At 46.4% G+C, this 15,738-nt stretch overlaps 4 non-coding genes and 2 pseudogenes across 4 annotated transcripts; all 6 read left to right on the top strand.

Annotated features, from left to right (window-relative positions):
* Positions 1-1,970: 1,970 nt before the first annotated feature.
* LOC147103780 (5S ribosomal RNA) lies at positions 1,971-2,089 on the top strand (annotated as a pseudogene).
* Positions 2,090-4,532: 2,443 nt separating this feature from the next.
* On the top strand, positions 4,533-4,651 carry LOC147103779 (5S ribosomal RNA). Its single transcript, XR_015072633.1, has one exon. It is a non-coding gene; the product is annotated as a 5S ribosomal RNA (ribosomal RNA).
* A 2,435-nt stretch (positions 4,652-7,086) lies between these two features.
* On the top strand, positions 7,087-7,205 carry LOC147103778 (5S ribosomal RNA; annotated as a pseudogene).
* Positions 7,206-9,618: 2,413 nt separating this feature from the next.
* Positions 9,619-9,737, top strand: LOC147103777 (5S ribosomal RNA). The gene has a single exon (XR_015072453.1). It is a non-coding gene; the product is annotated as a 5S ribosomal RNA (ribosomal RNA).
* Positions 9,738-12,162: 2,425 nt separating this feature from the next.
* On the top strand, positions 12,163-12,281 carry LOC147103776 (5S ribosomal RNA). The gene has a single exon (XR_015072664.1). It is a non-coding gene; the product is annotated as a 5S ribosomal RNA (ribosomal RNA).
* A 2,414-nt stretch (positions 12,282-14,695) lies between these two features.
* On the top strand, positions 14,696-14,814 carry LOC147103775 (5S ribosomal RNA). Its single transcript, XR_015072663.1, has one exon. It is a non-coding gene; the product is annotated as a 5S ribosomal RNA (ribosomal RNA).
* Positions 14,815-15,738: the final 924 nt, after the last annotated feature.

Genomic DNA, 15,738 nt, shown 5'->3' with positions numbered 1-15,738 from the left:
ATGCAATAGTAGCTATAACGGAGACCTGGCTTCAAAATGGGCGGAATTGGAAACTAAACAATCCTGGCTACAATGTAATAACATTTGTAGAAGTCGTGTGGGCAGATGTCACATGATCAGGCAGAATCATAGAAATTTACAGCACAGAAGGAGGCCATTCGGCCCATCTTGTCCGTGCCAGCCGACAAAGAGCAATCCACCCAAATCCCACTTTACAGCACTTGGTCCGTAGCCTTGTAGGTTACGGCAGTTCAAGTGCATATCCAAGTACTTTTTAAACGTGATGAGGGTTTCTGCCTCTACCACCCTTTCAGGCAGTGCATTCCAGACCCCCACCATTCACTGGGTGAAAAAATGTCTCCTCAAATTCCCTGTAAACCTCCTACCAATTACTTGAAATCTTTTATTGACCCTTCTGCTAAGGGAAATAGGTCCTTCCTATCCACTCTATCTCGGCCCCTCATAATTTTACACACCTCAATTAGGTCTCGCCTCAGCCTCCTGTGTTCCAAAGAAAACAACCCCAGCCTATCCAATCTTTCCTCATAACTAAAATTCCCCAGCCCAGGCAACATCCTCGGAAATCTCCTCTGCACCTTCTCTAGTGCAATCGCATCCTTCTTGTAATGTGGTGACCAGAACTGCACGCGGCACCCTAGCTGCGGCCTAACTAGTGTTTTATACAGTTGAAGCATAACCTCCCCGCTCTTATATTCTACGCCTCGGCTAATAAAGGCAAGTATCCCGTATGCCTGCTTAACCACTTTATCTACCTGTCCTGCTACCTTCAGGGATCTGTGGACATGCACTCCAAGGTCCCGCTGATCCTCTGCATTTCTCAGTGTTCTACCATTTATTGTGTATTCCAACTGAATTCCATTTGCCACTGTTCTGCCCACTAGACGAGTCCATTGATATCTTCCTGCAGTCTACAGCATTCTGTTTCATTATTAACCACACGGCCAATTTTTGTATCATCTGCAAACTTCTTAATCATACTTCCTACATTCAAATCCAAATCATTGATATATACCAGAAAAAGCAAAGGGCCCAGTACTGAGTCGGTGCAGGCTCGATGGGCCGAAATGGCCTCTATCTGCACTGTGGGGTTTCTGTGATTCTGTGAGCCCTGCGGAACCCCACTGGAAACAGCCTTCCGGTCACAAAAACACCCTTCGACCATTACCCTTTGTTTCCTGCCTCTGAGCCAATTTTGGATCCAACTTGCCACTTTGCCTTGGATCCCATGGGCTTTTACTTTCGTGACCAATCTGGCATGCGGGACCTTATCAAAAGCCTTGCTAAAATCCATATAGACTACATCAAAGGCACTACCCTCATCGACCCTCCTTGTTACCTCCTCGAAAAATTGAATTGCGTTAGTCAGACACGACCTTCCGTTAAGAAATCCATGCTGACTGTCCCTGATTAATCCGTGTCTTTCTAAATGAAGATTTCTCCTGTCCCTCAGAACTTTTTCCAATAATTTTCCCACCACCGAGGTTAGGCTGACTGGCCTGTAATTATGCGGTCTATCCCTCTCTCCCTTTTGAAAGAACGGTAGCACGTTAGCAGTCCTCCAGTGGTCGGGCACCACACCTGTAGCCAGAGAGGATTGTAAAATGATGGTGAGAGCCTGTGCTATTTGGTGTCTTACTTCTCTTAAGAGTGTGGGATAGATTTGATGCGGGCCTGGGTATTTGTCCAGTTTGAAAGATACTACAGCCCTTAAGACTTGGTGTTTGAGCATGTTTATTTGATGTAATATTTGAATAGAAGGCAATGAAGGGTTGGGCTTGTAGTTTGTTTGTGTGGGAGGCAGAGCAGCAAGAAGAGGTGGAGGGGGGGTGGGGGGTTGCGGGAGGAGTAAAATTTGTAAATGTAAATTGAGTGTTGAATACTTGTATGAATGCGTAGAAGAGAAAAAAATGGGCGACAGCTTTAAGTAAAGAGAAAGCCAGCTAGCATATGCCTATGGCCATATTAGTCTGAATGCGCCCGATCTCGTCTGATCTCGGAAGCTAAGCAGAGTCAGGCCTGGTTAGTACTTGAATGGGAGACCGCCTGGGAATACCGGGTGCAGTAGGCTTTTGCTGCCGCCACAGGCTGCTCAATGTTTTGCACACACACGCGCACACACTGCTCTTAATCAATCAACATCCTTTTTGCTGCTCTCTCTCTCTCTCTCTCTCTCTCTCTCTCTCTCTCTCTCTCTCTCGCTTTCCTTTGACCATTTCTTCGCTGCACATTCTCCTGCTGCTACACAAATGCAAGGGGCTCCAGACACAGGGCCGAAATAAGCAGAAGAAGAAAATAAGATAGCCAAAATACACACACTGGCGGAGGGCCACCAGGACACAGCAGCAGAGAGGAGAGACAAGGTGCATAGAAAACTCGGAGGGACAAACAGCAACAGAACAAAGAAGAATGTAGAAAGAGCAGCAGTTAAATTCAGGAAAAAAGCAAAGGCAACTAGCATGCTGTTGAAATGCATGTGTGTTAATGCGAGGAGCGTTACAAATAAGATTGACGAGTTGCAGGCGCAAGTTGCCACATGGGGTTATGCAATAGTAGCTATAACGGAGACCTGGCTTCAAAATGGGCGGAATTGGAAACTAAACAATCCTGGCTACAATGTAATAACATTTGTAGAAGTCGTGTGGGCAGATGTCACATGATCAGGCAGAATCATAGAAATTTACAGCACAGAAGGAGGCCATTCGGCCCATCTTGTCCGTGCCAGCCGACAAAGAGCAATCCACCCAAATCCCACTTTACAGCACTTGGTCCGTAGCCTTGTAGGTTACGGCAGTTCAAGTGCATATCCAAGTACTTTTTAAACGTGATGAGGGTTTCTGCCTCTACCACCCTTTCAGGCAGTGCATTCCAGACCCCCACCATTCACTGGGTGAAAAAATGTCTCCTCAAATTCCCTGTAAACCTCCTACCAATTACTTGAAATCTATTATTGACCCTTCTGCTAAGGGAAATAGGTCCTTCCTATCCACTCTATCTCGGCCCCTCATAATTTTACACACCTCAATTAGGTCTCGCCTCAGCCTCCTGTGTTCCAAAGAAAACAACCCCAGCCTATCCAATCTTTCCTCATAACTAAAATTCCCCAGCCCAGGCAACATCCTCGGAAATCTCCTCTGCACCTTCTCTAGTGCAATCGCATCCTTCTTGTAATGTGGTGACCAGAACTGCACGCGGCACTCTAGCTGCGGCCTAACTAGTGTTTTATACAGTTGAAGCATAACCTCCCCGCTCTTATATTCTACGCCTCGGCTAATAAAGGCAAGTATCCCGTATGCCTGCTTAACCACTTTATCTACCTGTCCTGCTACCTTCAGGGATCTGTGGACATGCACTCCAAGGTCCCGCTGATCCTCTGCATTTCTCAGTGTCCTACCATTTATTGTGTATTCCAACTGAATTCCATTTGCCACTGTTCTGCCCACTAGACGAGTCCATTGATATCTTCCTGCAGTCTACAGCATTCTGTTTCATTATTAACCACACGGCCAATTTTTGTATCATCTGCAAACTTCTTAATCATACTTCCTACATTCAAATCCAAATCATTGATATATACCAGAAAAAGCAAAGGGCCCAGTACTGAGTCGGTGCAGGCTCGATGGGCCGAAATGGCCTCTATCTGCACTGTGGGGTTTCTGTGATTCTCTGAGCCCTGCGGAACCCCACTGGAAACAGCCTTCCGGTCACAAAAACACCCTTCGACCATTACCCTTTGTTTCCTGCCTCTGAGCCAATTTTGGATCCAACTTGCCACTTTGCCTTGGATCCCATGGGCTTTTACTTTCGTGACCAATCTGGCATGCGGGACCTTATCAAAAGCCTTGCTAAAATCCATATAGACTACATCAAAGGCACTACCCTCATCGACCCTCCTTGTTACCTCCTCGAAAAATTGAATTGCGTTAGTCAGACACGACCTTCCGTTAAGAAATCCATGCTGACTGTCCCTGATTAATCCGTGTCTTTCTAAATGAAGATTTCTCCTGTCCCTCAGAACTTTTTCCAATAATTTTCCCACCACCGAGGTTAGGCTGACTGGCCTGTAATTATGCGGTCTATCCCTCTCTCCCTTTTGAAAGAACGGTAGCACGTTAGCAGTCCTCCAGTGGTCGGGCACCACACCTGTAGCCAGAGAGGATTGTAAAATGATGGTGAGAGCCTGTGCTATTTGGTGTCTTACTTCTCTTAAGAGTGTGGGATAGATTTGATGCGGGCCTGGGTATTTGTCCAGTTTGAAAGATACTACAGCCCTTAAGACTTGGTGTTTGAGCATGTTTATTTGATGTAATATTTGAATAGAAGGCAATGAAGGGTTGGGCTTGTAGTTTGTTTGTGTGGGAGGCAGAGCAGCAAGAAGAGGTGGAGGGGGGGTGGGGGGTTGCGGGAGGAGTAAAATTTGTAAATGTAAATTGAGTGTTGAATACTTGTATGAATGCGTAGAAGAGAAAAAAATGGGCGACAGCTTTAAGTAAAGAGAAAGCCAGCTAGCATATGTCTACGGCCATACTAGTCTGAATGCGCCCGATCTCGTCTGATCTCGGAAGCTAAGCAGAGTCAGGCCTGGTTAGTACTTGGATGGGAGACCGCCTGGGAATACCGGGTGCAGTAGGCTTTTGCTGCCGCCACAGGCTGCTCAACGTTTTGCACACACACGCGCACACACTGCTCTTAATCAATCAACATCCTTTTTGCTGCTCTCTCTCTCTCTCTCTCTCTCTCTGTCTCTCTCTCTCGCTTTCCTTTGACCATTTCTTCGCTGCACATTCTCCTGCTGCTACACAAATGCAAGGGGCTCCAGACACAGGGCCGAAATAAGCAGAAGAAGAAAATAAGATAGCCAAAATACACACACTGGCGGAGGGCCACCAGGACACAGCAGCAGAGAGGAGAGACAAGGTGCATAGAAAACTCGGAGGGACAAACAGCAACAGAACAAAGAAGAATGTAGAAAGAGCAGCAGTTAAATTCAGGAAAAAAGCAAAGCCAACTAGCATGCTGTTGAAATGCATGTGTGTTAATGCGAGGAGCGTTACAAATAAGATTGACGAGTTGCAGGCGCAAGTTGCCACATGGGGTTATGCAATAGTAGCTATAACGGAGACCTGGCTTCAAAATGGGCGGAATTGGAAACTAAACAATCCTGGCTACAATGTAATAACATTTGTAGAAGTCGTGTGGGCAGATGTCACATGATCAGGCAGAATCATAGAAATTTACAGCACAGAAGGAGGCCATTCGGCCCATCTTGTCCGTGCCAGCCGACAAAGAGCAATCCACCCAAATCCCACTTTACAGCACTTGGTCCGTAGCCTTGTAGGTTACGGCAGTTCAAGTGCATATCCAAGTACTTTTTAAACGTGATGAGGGTTTCTGCCTCTACCACCCTTTCAGGCAGTGCATTCCAGACCCCCACCATTCACTGGGTGAAAAAATGTCTCCTCAAATTCCCTGTAAACCTCCTACCAATTACTTGAAATCTATTATTGACCCTTCTGCTAAGGGAAATAGGTCCTTCCTATCCACTCTATCTCGGCCCCTCATAATTTTACACACCTCAATTAGGTCTCGCCTCAGCCTCCTGTGTTCCAAAGAAAACAACCCCAGCCTATCCAATCTTTCCTCATAACTAAAATTCCCCAGCCCAGGCAACATCCTCGGAAATCTCCTCTGCACCTTCTCTAGTGCAATCGCATCCTTCTTGTAATGTGGTGACCAGAACTGCACGCGGCACTCTAGCTGCGGCCTAACTAGTGTTTTATACAGTTGAAGCATAACCTCCCCGCTCTTATATTCTACGCCTCGGCTAATAAAGGCAAGTATCCCGTATGCCTGCTTAACCACTTTATCTACCTGTCCTGCTACCTTCAGGGATCTGTGGACATGCACTCCAAGGTCCCGCTGATCCTCTGCATTTCTCAGTGTCCTACCATTTATTGTGTATTCCAACTGAATTCCATTTGCCACTGTTCTGCCCACTAGACGAGTCCATTGATATCTTCCTGCAGTCTACAGCATTCTGTTTCATTATTAACCACACGGCCAATTTTTGTATCATCTGCAAACTTCTTAATCATACTTCCTACATTCAAATCCAAATCATTGATATATACCAGAAAAAGCAAAGGGCCCAGTACTGAGTCGGTGCAGGCTCGATGGGCCGAAATGGCCTCTATCTGCACTGTGGGGTTTCTGTGATTCTGTGAGCCCTGCGGAACCCCACTGGAAACAGCCTTCCGGTCACAAAAACACCCTTCGACCATTACCCTTTGTTTCCTGTCTCTGAGCCAATTTTGGATCCAACTTGCCACTTTGCCTTGGATCCCATGGGCTTTTACTTTCGTGACCAATCTGGCATGCGGGACCTTATCAAAAGCCTTGCTAAAATCCATATAGACTACATCAAAGGCACTACCCTCATCGACCCTCCTTGTTACCTCCTCGAAAAATTGAATTGCGTTAGTCAGACACGACCTTCCGTTAAGAAATCCATGCTGACTGTCCCTGATTAATCCGTGTCTTTCTAAATGAAGATTTCTCCTGTCCCTCAGAACTTTTTCCAATAATTTTCCCACCACCGAGGTTAGGCTGACTGGCCTGTAATTATGCGGTCTATCCCTCTCTCCCTTTTGAAAGAACGGTAGCACGTTAGCAGTCCTCCAGTGGTCGGGCACCACACCTGTAGCCAGAGAGGATTGTAAAATGATGGTGAGAGCCTGTGCTATTTGGTGTCTTACTTCTCTTAAGAGTGTGGGATAGATTTGATGCGGGCCTGGGTATTTGTCCAGTTTGAAAGATGCTACAGCCCTTAAGACTTGGTGTTTGAGCATGTTTATTTGATGTAATATTTGAATAGAAGGCAATGAAGGGTTGGGCTTGTAGTTTGTTTGTGTGGGAGGCAGAGCAGCAAGAAGAGGTGGAGGGGGGGTGGGGGGTTGCGGGAGGAGTAAAATTTGTAAATGTAAATTGAGTGTTGAATACTTGTATGAATGCGTAGAAGAGAAAAAAATGGGCGACAGCTTTAAGTAAAGAGAAAGCCAGCTAGCATATGCCTACGGCCATACTAGTCTGAATACGCCCGATCTCGTCTGATCTCGGAAACTAAGCAGAGTCAGGCCTGGTTAGTACTTGGATGGGAGACTGCCTGGGAATACCAGGTGCAGTAGGCTTTTGCTGCCGCCACAGGCTGCTCAACGTTTTGCACACACACGCGCACACACTGCTCTTAATCAATCAACATCCTTTTTGCTGCTCTCTCTCTCTCTCTCGCTTTCCTTTGACCATTTCTTCGCTGCACATTCTCCTGCTGCTACACAAATGCAAGGGGCTCCAGACACAGGGCCGAAATAAGCAGAAGAAGAAAATAAGATAGCCAAAATATACACACTGGCGGAGGGCCACCAGGACACAGCAGCAGAGAGGAGAGACAAGGTGCATAGAAAACTCGGAGGGACAAACAGCAACAGAACAAAGAAGAATGTAGAAAGAGCAGCAGTTAAATTCAGGAAAAAAGCAAAGCCAACTAGCATGCTGTTGAAATGCATGTGTGTTAATGCGAGGAGTGTTACAAATAAGATTGACGAGTTGCAGGCGCAAGTTGCCACATGGGGTTATGCAATAGTAGCCATAACGGAGACCTGGCTTCAAAATGGGCGGAATTGGAAACTAAACAATCCTGGCTACAATGTAATAACATTTGTAGAAGTCGTGTGGGCAGATGTCACATGATCAGGCAGAATCATAGAAATTTACAGCACAGAAGGAGGCCATTCGGCCCATCTTGTCCGTGCCAGCCGACAAAGAGCAATCCACCCAAATCCCACTTTACAGCACTTGGTCCGTAGCCTTGTTGGTTACGGCAGTTCAAGTGCATATCCAAGTACTTTTTAAACGTGATGAGGGTTTCTGCCTCTACCACCCTTTCAGGCAGTGCATTCCAGACCCCCACCATTCACTGGGTGAAAAAATGTCTCCTCAAATTCCCTGTAAACCTCCTACCAATTACTTGAAATCTATTATTGACCCTTCTGCTAAGGGAAATAGGTCCTTCCTATCCACTCTATCTCGGCCCCTCATAATTTTACACACCTCAATTAGGTCTCGCCTCAGCCTCCTGTGTTCCAAAGAAAACAACCCCAGCCTATCCAATCTTTCCTCATAACTAAAATTCCCCAGCCCAGGCAACATCCTCGGAAATCTCCTCTGCACCTTCTCTAGTGCAATCGCATCCTTCTTGTAATGTGGTGACCAGAACTGCACGCGGCACTCTAGCTGCGGCCTAACTAGTGTTTTATACAGTTGAAGCATAACCTCCCCGCTCTTATATTCTACGCCTCGGCTAATAAAGGCAAGTATCCCGTATGCCTGCTTAACCACTTTATCTACCTGTCCTGCTACCTTCAGGGATCTGTGGACATGCACTCCAAGGTCCCGCTGATCCTCTGCATTTCTCAGTGTCCTACCATTTATTGTGTATTCCAACTGAATTCCATTTGCCACTGTTCTGCCCACTAGACGAGTCCATTGATATCTTCCTGCAGTCTACAGCATTCTGTTTCATTATTAACCACACGGCCAATTTTTGTATCATCTGCAAACTTCTTAATCATACTTCCTACATTCAAATCCAAATCATTGATATATACCAGAAAAAGCAAAGGGCCCAGTACTGAGTCGGTGCAGGCTCGATGGGCCGAAATGGCCTCTATCTGCACTGTGGGGTTTCTGTGATTCTCTGAGCCCTGCGGAACCCCACTGGAAACAGCCTTCCGGTCACAAAAACACCCTTCGACCATTACCCTTTGTTTCCTGCCTCTGAGCCAATTTTGGATCCAACTTGCCACTTTGCCTTGGATCCCATGGGCTTTTACTTTCGTGACCAATCTGGCATGCGGGACCTTATCAAAAGCCTTGCTAAAATCCATATAGACTACATCAAAGGCACTACCCTCATCGACCCTCCTTGTTACCTCCTCGAAAAATTGAATTGCGTTAGTCAGACACGACCTTCCGTTAAGAAATCCATGCTGACTGTCCCTGATTAATCCGTGTCTTTCTAAATGAAGATTTCTCCTGTCCCTCAGAACTTTTTCCAATAATTTTCCCACCACCGAGGTTAGGCTGACTGTCCTGTAATTATGCGGTCTATCCCTCTCTCCCTTTTGAAAGAACGGTAGCACGTTAGCAGTCCTCCAGTGGTCGGGCACCACACCTGTAGCCAGAGAGGATTGTAAAATGATGGTGAGAGCCTGTGCTATTTGGTGTCTTACTTCTCTTAAGAGTGTGGGATAGATTTGATGCGGGCCTGGGTATTTGTCCAGTTTGACAGATGCTACAGCCCTTAAGACTTGGTGTTTGAGCATGTTTATTTGATGTAATATTTGAATAGAAGGCAATGAAGGGTTGGGCTTGTAGTTTGTTTGTGTGGGAGGCAGAGCAGCAAGAAGAGGTGGAGGGGGGGTGGGGGGTTGCGGGAGGAGTAAAATTTGTAAATGTAAATTGAGTGTTGAATACTTGTATGAATGCGTAGAAGAGAAAAAAATGGGCGACAGCTTTAAGTAAAGAGAAAGCCAGCTAGCATATGCCTGCGGCCATACTAGTCTGAATACGCCCGATCTCGTCTGATCTCGGAAGCGAAGCAGAGTCAGGCCTGGTTAGTACTTGGATGGGAGACCGCCTGGGAATACCAGGTGCTGTAGGCTTTTGCTGCCGCCACAGGCTGCTCAACGTTTTGCACACACGCGCACACACTGCTCTTAATCAATCAACATCCTTTTTGCTGCTCTCTCTCTCTCTCTCTCTCTCTCTCTCTCGCTTTCCTTTGACCATTTCTTCGCTGCACATTCTCCTGCTGCTACACAAATGCAAGGGGCTCCAGACACAGGGCCGAAATAAGCAGAAGAAGAAAATAAGATAGCCAAAATACACACACTGGCGGAGGGCCACCAGGACACAGCAGCAGAGAGGAGAGACAAGGTGCATAGAAAACTCGGAGGGACAAACAGCAACAGAACAAAGAAGAATGTAGAAAGAGCAGCAGTTAAATTCAGGAAAAAAGGAAAGCCAACTAGCATGCTGTTGAAATGCATGTGTGTTAATGCGAGGAGTGTTACAAATAAGATTGACGAGTTGCAGGCGCAAGTTGCCACATGGGGTTATGCAATAGTAGCCATAACGGAGACCTGGCTTCAAAATGGGCGGAATTGGAAACTAAACAATCCTGGCTACAATGTAATAACATTTGTAGAAGTCGTGTGGGCAGATGTCACATGATCAGGCAGAGTCATAGAAATTTACAGCACAGAAGGAGGCCATTCGGCCCATCTTGTCCGTGCCAGCCGACAAAGAGCAATCCACCCAAATCCCACTTTACAGCACTTGGTCCGTAGCCTTGTAGGTTACGGCAGTTCAAGTGCATATCCAAGTACTTTTTAAACGTGATGAGGGTTTCTGCCTCTACCACCCTTTCAGGCAGTGCATTCCAGACCCCCACCATTCACTGGGTGAAAAAATGTCTCCTCAAATTCCCTGTAAACCTCCTACCAATTACTTGAAATCTATTATTGACCCTTCTGCTAAGGGAAATAGGTCCTTCCTATCCACTCTATCTCGGCCCCTCATAATTTTACACACCTCAATTAGGTCTCGCCTCAGCCTCCTGTGTTCCAAAGAAAACAACCCCAGCCTATCCAATCTTTCCTCATAACTAAAATTCCCCAGCCCAGGCAACATCCTCGGAAATCTCCTCTGCACCTTCTCTAGTGCAATCGCATCCTTCTTGTAATGTGGTGACCAGAACTGCACGCGGCACTCTAGCTGCGGCCTAACTAGTGTTTTATACAGTTGAAGCATAACCTCCCCGCTCTTATATTCTACGCCTCGGCTAATAAAGGCAAGTATCCCGTATGCCTGCTTAACCACTTTATCTACCTGTCCTGCTACCTTCAGGGATCTGTGGACATGCACTCCAAGGTCCCGCTGATCCTCTGCATTTCTCAGTGTCCTACCATTTATTGTGTATTCCAACTGAATTCCATTTGCCACTGTTCTGCCCACTAGACGAGTCCATTGATATCTTCCTGCAGTCTACAGCATTCTGTTTCATTATTAACCACACGGCCAATTTTTGTATCATCTGCAAACTTCTTAATCATACTTCCTACATTCAAATCCAAATCATTGATATATACCAGAAAAAGCAAAGGGCCCAGTACTGAGTCGGTGCAGGCTCGATGGGCCGAAATGGCCTCTATCTGCACTGTGGGGTTTCTGTGATTCTGTGAGCCCTGCGGAACCCCACTGGAAACAGCCTTCCGGTCACAAAAACACCCTTCGACCATTACCCTTTGTTTCCTGCCTCTGAGCCAATTTTGGATCCAACTTGCCACTTTGCCTTGGATCCCATGGGCTTTTACTTTCGTGACCAATCTGGCATGCGGGACCTTATCAAAAGCCTTGCTAAAATCCATATAGACTACATCAAAGGCACTACCCTCATCGACCCTCCTTGTTACCTCCTCGAAAAATTGAATTGCGTTAGTCAGACACGACCTTCCGTTAAGAAATCCATGCTGACTGTCCCTGATTAATCCGTGTCTTTCTAAATGAAGATTTCTCCTGTCCCTCAGAACTTTTTCCAATAATTTTCCCACCACCGAGGTTAGGCTGACTGGCCTGTAATTATGCGGTCTATCCCTCTCTCCCTTTTGAAAGAGCGGTAGCACGTTAGCAGTCCTCCAGTGGTCGGGCACCACACCTGTAGCCAGAGAGGATTGTAAAATGATGGTGAGAGCCTGTGCTATTTGGTGTCTTACTTCTCTTAAGAGTGTGGGATAGATTTGATGCGGGCCTGGGTATTTGTCCAGTTTGAAAGATGCTACAGCCCTTAAGACTTGGTGTTTGAGCATGTTTATTTGATGTAATATTTGAATAGAAGGCAATGAAGGGTTGGGCTTGTAGTTTGTTTGTGTGGGAGGCAGAGCAGCAAGAAGAGGTGGAGGGGGGGTGGGGGGTTGCGGGAGGAGTAAAATTTGTAAATGTAAATTGAGTGTTGAATACTTGTATGAATGTGTAGAAGAGAAAAAAATGGGCGACAGCTTTAAGTAAAGAGAAAGCCAGCTAGCATATGCCTACGGCCATACTAGTCTGAATGCGCCCGATCTCGTCTGATCTCGGAAGCTAAGCAGAGTCAGGCCTGGTTAGTACTTGGATGGGAGACTGCCTGGGAATACCAGGTGCAGTAGGCTTTTGCTGCCGCCACAGGCTGCTCAACGTTTTGCACACACACGCGCACACACTGCTCTTAATCAATCAACATCCTTTTTGCTGCTCTCTCTCTCTCTCTCGCTTTCCTTTGACCATTTCTTCGCTGCACATTCTCCTGCTGCTACACAAATGCAAGGGGCTCCAGACACAGGGCCGAAATAAGCAGAAGAAGAAAATAAGATAGCCAAAATACACACACTGGCGGAGGGCCACCAGGACACAGCAGCAGAGAGGAGAGACAAGGTGCATAGAAAACTCGGAGGGACAAACAGCAACAGAACAAAGAAGAATGTAGAAAGAGCAGCAGTTAAATTCAGGAAAAAAGCAAAGCCAACTAGCATGCTGTTGAAATGCATGTGTGTTAAAACGAGGAGTGTTACAAATAAGATTGACGAGTTGCAGGCGCAAGTTGCCACATGGGGTTATGCAATAGTAGCCATAACGGAGACCTGGCTTCAAAATGGGCGGAATTGGAAACTAAACAATCCTGGCTACAATGTAATAACATTTGTAGAAGTCGTGTGGGCAGATGTCACATGATCAGGCAGAATCATAGAAATTTACAGCACAGAAGGAGGCCATTCGGCCCATCTTGTCCGTGCCAGCCGACAAAGAGCAATCCACCCAAATCCCACTTTACAGCACTTGGTCCGTAGCCTTGTAGGTTACGGCAGTTCAAGTGCATATCCAAGTACTTTTTAAACGTGATGAGGGTTTCTGCCTCTACCACCCTTTCAGGCAGTGCATTCCAGACCCCCACCATTCACTGGGTGAAAAAATGTCTCCTCAAATTCCCTGTAAACCTCCTACCAATTACTTGAAATCTATTATTGACCCTTCTGCTAAGGGAAATAGGTCCTTCCTATCCACTCTATCTCGGCCCCTCATAATTTTACACACCTCAATTAGGTCTCGCCTCAGCCTCCTGTGTTCCAAAGAAAACAACCCCAGCCTATCCAATCTTTCCTCATAACTAAAATTCCCCAGCCCAGGCAACATCCTCGGAAATCTCCTCTGCACCTTCTCTAGTGCAATCGCATCCTTCTTGTAATGTGGTGACCAGAACTGCACGCGGCACTCTAGCTGCGGCCTAACTAGTGTTTTATACAGTTGAAGCATAACCTCCCCGCTCTTATATTCTACGCCTCGGCTAATAAAGGCAAGTATCCCGTATGCCTGCTTAACCACTTTATCTACCTGTCCTGCTACCTTCAGGGATCTGTGGACATGCACTCCAAGGTCCCGCTGATCCTCTGCATTTCTCAGTGTCCTACCATTTATTGTGTATTCCAACTGAATTCCATTTGCCACTGTTCTGCCCACTAGACGAGTCCATTGATATCTTCCTGCAGTCTACAGCATTCTGTTTCATTATTAACCACACGGCCAATTTTTGTATCATCTGCAAACTTCTTAATCATACTTCCTACATTCAAATCCAAATCATTGATATATACCAGAAAAAGCAAAGGGCCCAGTACTGAGTCGGTGCAGGCTCGATGGGCCGAAATGGCCTCTATCTGCACTGTGGGGTTTCTGTGATTCTGTGAGCCCTGCGGAACCCCACTGGAAACAGCCTTCCGGTCACAAAAACACCCTTCCGACCATTACCCTTTGTTTCCTGCCTCTGAGCCAATTTTGGATCCAACTTGCCACTTTGCCTTGGATCCCATGGGCTTTTACTTTCGTGACCAATCTGGCATGCGGGACCTTATCAAAAGCCTTGCTAAAATCCATATAGACTACATCAAAGGCACTACCCTCATCGACCCTCCTTGTTACCTCCTCGAAAAATTGAATTGCGTTAGTCAGACACGACCTTCCGTTAAGAAATCCATGCTGACTGTCCCTGATTAATCCGTGTCTTTCTAAATGAAGATTTCTCCTGTCCCTCAGAACTTTTTCCAATAATTTTCCCACCACCGAGGTTAGGCTGACTGGCCTGTAATTATGCGGTCTATCCCTCTCTCCCTTTTGAAAGAGCGGTAGCACGTTAGCAGTCCTCCAGTGGTCGGGCACCACACCTGTAGCCAGAGAGGATTGTAAAATGATGGTGAGAGCCTGTGCTATTTGGTGTCTTACTTCTCTTAAGAGTGTGGGATAGATTTGATGCGGGCCTGGGTATTTGTCCAGTTTGAAAGATGCTACAGCCCTTAAGACTTGGTGTTTGAGCATGTTTATTTGATGTAATATTTGAATAGAAGGCAATGAAGGGTTGGGCTTGTAGTTTGTTTGTGTGGGAGGCAGAGCAGCAAGAAGAGGTGGAGGGGGGGTGGGGGGTTGCGGGAGGAGTAAAATTTGTAAATGTAAATTGAGTGTTGAATACTTGTATGAATGTGTAGAAGAGAAAAAAATGGGCGACAGCTTTAAGTAAAGAGAAAGCCAGCTAGCATATGCCTACGGCCATACTAGTCTGAATGCGCCCGATCTCGTCTGATCTCGGAAGCTAAGCAGAGTCAGGCCTGGTTAGTACTTGGATGGGAGACTGCCTGGGAATACCAGGTGCAGTAGGCTTTTGCTGCCGCCACAGGCTGCTCAACGTTTTGCACACACACGCGCACACACTGCTCTTAATCAATCAACATCCTTTTTGCTGCTCTCTCTCTCTCTCTCGCTTTCCTTTGACCATTTCTTCGCTGCACATTCTCCTGCTGCTACACAAATGCAAGGGGCTCCAGACACAGGGCCGAAATAAGCAGAAGAAGAAAATAAGATAGCCAAAATACACACACTGGCGGAGGGCCACCAGGACACAGCAGCAGAGAGGAGAGACAAGGTGCATAGAAAACTCGGAGGGACAAACAGCAACAGAACAAAGAAGAATGTAGAAAGAGCAGCAGTTAAATTCAGGAAAAAAGCAAAGCCAACTAGCATGCTGTTGAAATGCATGTGTGTTAAAACGAGGAGTGTTACAAATAAGATTGACGAGTTGCAGGCGCAAGTTGCCACATGGGGTTATGCAATAGTAGCCATAACGGAGACCTGGCTTCAAAATGGGCGGAATTGGAAACTAAACAATCCTGGCTACAATGTAATAACATTTGTAGAAGTCGTGTGGGCAGATGTCACATGATCAGGCAGAATCATAGAAATTTACAGCACAGAAGGAGGCCATTCGGCCCATCTTGTCCGTGCCAGCCGACAAAGAGCAATCCACCCAAATCCCACTTTACAGCACTTGGTCCGTAGCCTTGTAGGTTACGGCAGTTCAAGTGCATATCCAAGTACTTTTTAAACGTGATGAGGGTTTCTGCCTCTACCACCCTTTCAGGCAGTGCATTCCAGACCCCCACCATTCACTGGGTGAAAAAATGTCTCCTCAAATTCCCTGTAAACCTCCTACCAATTACTTGAAATCTATTATTGACCCTTCTGCTAAGGGAAATAGGTCCTTCCTATCCACTCTATCTCGGCCCCTCATAATTTTACACACCTCAA

This window comes from Somniosus microcephalus, chromosome 19 (genome assembly GCF_052327205.1).
Source record: "Somniosus microcephalus isolate GS21.2 chromosome 19, FLI_Smic_1.0, whole genome shotgun sequence".
Taxonomy (NCBI): Eukaryota; Metazoa; Chordata; class Chondrichthyes; order Squaliformes; family Somniosidae; genus Somniosus; species Somniosus microcephalus.
Note: the sequence above shows the minus strand (reverse complement) of the source record. Positions and strands in the feature narration are given on the sequence as shown.